This window comes from Octopus bimaculoides, chromosome 2, assembly GCF_001194135.2.
Source record: "Octopus bimaculoides isolate UCB-OBI-ISO-001 chromosome 2, ASM119413v2, whole genome shotgun sequence".
Lineage (NCBI taxonomy): Eukaryota > Metazoa > Mollusca > Cephalopoda > Octopoda > Octopodidae > Octopus > Octopus bimaculoides.
Genome location: NC_068982.1, coordinates 178,389,312 through 178,394,199, shown reverse-complemented (window position 1 = coordinate 178,394,199; position 4,888 = coordinate 178,389,312).

The following is a 4,888-nucleotide window of genomic DNA, read 5'->3' as shown; positions in this document are numbered from 1 at the left end:
ACAGACAGACAGACAGACAGACAGACAGACAGACAGACAGACAGACAGACAGACAGACATTCTCATTTTTATATATATAGATATATATATATATATATATATAAGCATCACATGTAATGAAAATCCATCATGAAAGACAAATTTACTACACCGTTCGTCTAGAGATAATTCTCTTATGGATATGCTGTTTTTAAAACAATATATATCAGAGGGGAAAAAAATTGTTCGAGCGGCAGCCAGTGAGAATGCTAAATACATTTCTACCACATTGAGTGTTGTCTATAGCGTGTACTCACAGCCACCCACATACCTAGACGAAATTTGTCGCCACAAGTACATCAGCACTGATGCTACGAACTGCCGCCCAACTTAATAAATATGTATTATATGCAACAAAACTGTGTTAGATTAAAATAGTCATCCATGTGCTATTCTTACGTAAATACATTAGGAACGGCAAATCTACTTAGAGATGTGCCCGCTTCTGAGACGATTTTTGTCTCCTTCTCTTATATCTTTTATATCCTCTATATATCTTTATAAGAGATATTATTTCCGGATGAATACCGTAGTAAATTTGCTTTTCCCGATTTCACGTACACTAAGATACATAGATATCTTAGATATATAGCTAGTTTAATCTAATACTCTTTTTCTTACATATAATGGATTTTTGTTCAGCAGAGCGGGTGTTCGCAACACCAGTGGATTCTTATTCAGTGTTTTCATACGTGCAAGTGGTGACAGATTTCGTCTAAATATGTGGCTGGTTACAAGTACAGGTTATCGACAACGTCCAACAAAGCAGAAGTACATCTGGAATCTTTCTAGCCTCTACCGGAACAATTTCCGTCTCGCTCCGATATATATTGTAGTTTTAAACACAGCACATCACTTGGCGATATTATCTCAGGACGAATACCACAGTAAATCTCCCTGGCAGTTATGTATATATATAATACATATAGTATGAGATTTAGAAGGCTATTATTTTATTCTAAAGCTGCCTCTGTTGCACATAAAGAACGTATATATATATATATATATATATATATATATATATATATATATATATATATATATATATATATATACATATAAAATCAACACATCAAGATCTCAAGACATCAAGACATCATAAAAAGGAATTGAGAATTATGCATCTTTAAAACTTGTTTATTACAGTATTATTCCTATTAAATTCACATTAGATTCTAATCCGACACGTGTTTCTGCTTGTTATAGCATTTACGTGCATTTAATCGGTCTATTTGCTGTATTCAGCCAGGGTAGACATTCCTAAGAACCCCTCTTCAAGGTTTTTCGGATACGGGTGGGTAAAGCGAACTGAAAAATTCAATGTTAGATAGTCTTTCTCAAACTATATTCTGGGTGAAGGAATTATAAAGTTTTAGTGTACATGATAGTAGAGATTACTTTGGAATACGATATGGCTATAGTTTAAACTTAGAATGACCTTTTAGAAGTTAATGGAGAAGATTTTTTTATATACTTAGTAGTAGAAATAAAAACCTTAATTAGGTCAGGATGCATTCACGTCACTGTCCACTCATAATGAAGATTGAATGATACCATACAAGATAAATAGAGAAAGAGGAATCAAAAGAAAGATAAAATACAGGGGAAATAAAAAAATAAAGAGGAATGTAATTTATAATGAGATTGTTAAAAACTAACTAGTGTAACTCTACGATTATACTAGTTTAACTTATGTGCACTCCTGTCTATATGATATCCTATTTAAAATCCTTATCCGGAAAGTTCTTAGATACTTTTCTAAAAGTATGCACGCATTTCAGAGTTAAATCATTTCGCTGATGTAATAACCCGTAATCAGAGGTAAAGATATGAAATATCTCTCTCAAACATAAATTACATAAATTATTTTTCGAGCTCCCGCTGGTGAAACTCTACAAATTATTGCTCATCTAATATCAGGTTTAGTGTTTTTATCATTTAAAAACCAAATGAACACACTCAAAACTGTACAATTTATTTTTTTCTGATTTTTGAACGAAGAACATGACCCTATGTAATAATTGAAAATGTTATCAACTATTGCTATACATCTATAAACTACGCTTTTTCTGAGGTATTGTCCTTCAAGCGGACATAATTTGCTCTTACAGTTACAATAATGGTTTTTAATATTAACCCTATGCTTGCTGTTGGCAGTAGTATAAGGTACTCTGTCTATATTATTATGTATTATTAGTTTCTTTATAGGTTAAATCGGGCGTGTTATTATATTCTTTACTCGGTTCAATTCATTCAAACGAGTGTTGTTTGGACTCATTTATCTCTATTATATACAAAGTTCCGTAGGCCTTGTATTGTTTTCACTCTTATTCTTAGTCAAACAGCTATTTATTATCCCGCTAGAGTCATTTATATTATGCTTCACTGTATCCGTATAGTTATTACTACCACCAGTCATATTATTACTATTAATGTTAATATTAATTTTATCATTTGTATTTACTAGATGAATTCTCTAACTCTCCTCCAATTGAGTGCCGCAATAATTTGAGCTAAATTCCTACTTGTCGAAAAGGCAAGCCTAATCGTGAGCCGATTGAAAATCTGTTTATACTTGCTACGTAGTGAAAAGTGCCTATCTAACGCAGCGAGAAATATGTCAGGTGTGTCTTTGGATATCTGTGTTCTGAAGATTACATTGTACGAGGTGGTATCAAAGACTAGTTATGTTTAATAAAAAAAATAACTTATTTACCTAAGTTTTAACGTCATCTCCTTCGAAGTAGTCACCTTATGTGGAAATACACCGGTCCCAGAATTCCTGCTACTTTTCGAATCCAGCCGAGAAGTCGTTTTCCATAAGTGAGTCGAGGACCTTCTATGATTTGCTCTGGAGCTCGACAACAGAGTTAACACAGTGACCTTTGAGCTGTGTTTTCATCTTGGGGAAGAGATGGAAGTTCGCAGGTGCTAAATCAGGAGAATAGGGCGGGTACGGGTACGATACCATGTTGTTTTGGCGAGAAACTTACGAGTAACTGGGGTGCATTATCGTCGTGAAGAATTCAAATGTTAGGATTGCATAAGTGGACCCATACGACAGACCAAAAACTTCAGCAATGTCATCCATTGTCCTCCGAGGATCCTCAAGCACAAACTGATGAATTTTCTCCAAATTTCCTGGGGAGACGCTCGTGGCAGATCTTCCAGGTTGCTCATCGTCTTTCAGGGACGTTCTTCTGCTTTTAATATTGTCAATATTAATAAGAATGTGGTATTATTGCAATATCTTTTCGCGATTCCACGTAATAGCTGTCAACCACATTTGATCAACCGCTTGTAATGTAATATGTCTAATGAAGACAGTCCCTATATTTGTAGTGCATGTTCGTGTGTGCATGTGTACATATATGTACGTTTGTATATTTGTATATTTCTATATATGCATACATAATGTGTTTGACAATGATAATGCTTTCAATTTTTGGCACAAGGCCAGTAATTTTAGGGGAGATACGTCGATTGCATTGACCCCTGTGTTCAACCGGTACTTATTTTATCGTTCCCGAAAGGATAAAAGGCAAGGTCGACCTCGACGGAATTTGAACTCAGAGCGTAAAGACAGGCGAAATGCCGCTACGCATTTTGCCCGGTGTACTAACAACTCTGCCACGTCTGTAATAATGGTTTCAAACTTTGGCATAAGGCCAGCAGTTTCGGGGGAGGGGGATAAGCTGATTACATCGAACCCAGTGTTCAACTGGTATTTCTTTTATCAACCCCAGAAGGATGAAAGGCAAAGTGACCTCGGCGAAATTTGAACTCAGAACATAAAAACAGGCGGAATACCACTATGTATTTTGCCCGCGCTAACGATTCTGACGGCTCGCTGCCTTATGTTTGTCTGTAATAATAATTTGAAATTTTGGCACAAGGCCAGCGGTTTCTGGTGGTGGGGGGAAGCCGATTACATCGACCCAGTGCTATAGCAGAAGACACATGCCCAAGGTGCCACGCAGTGGGACTGAACCAGGAATCCTGTGGTTGGGAAGCAGGCTTCTTACCACACAGCCACTCCGAAAGATTATTTTAGTCTGCGGTGGAGAGTTGCAAAAATCTCTTATTATTATTATTGTGCACTTTGGCGTTCAGATATGAGAGTGAAAGTCTTTCAATTTAGTTCTATAGAGTAATGTTCATTTTAAGATATATTTTACCTGATGCACCTTATTTATACACATTAAGTTTACAGTTGCGAACAGCTTGTATAAACGTTTATGTTTTCTAATATCACAGATTACATACAATAAATATTATATGCAATGATTTATGAGTGTGTTTATATTTGAACTATTAAAAAAATACATTTATTTAGTAGAGATTTTTTTTAAGATATGAACGGTATTTTTTGTTAGTACATAACATAAACATACTATATTACACCACATTCTCTACGTAAATAAAACTAAATGGATTAGATGAAAATTATCATTGCTACAGTAGTTCTTTCTATATTCGCTCACGGCAAGCTAAAACACGAAGATGCTCGTTTTTGAGTCAATCTCCACCAAAATTTTGGCAAATTATTCTCTTTATTATTTATGATTTTACCTTTTTGTTGCGGCGATCATTGTGTAGTGCTTTGCCCACATTACAGCATTATACAAAGTATAGTGTTGTAATGTGGGCAAATTTCAGGTGAAATATAACCATATAATCAAGTCAGTAATTTCAAAATACATTTTACATGCAGCTTGCAAATCAGGACACTCCTTTAAGCAGATATGCGCTAGAGATTACAAAGATTTGATCACCATTCGACAGTATCGTTCCTTTCAGCTGAACCAGGTAACATTAATGCTACCAATGAATATATGAGTTTTTTTGC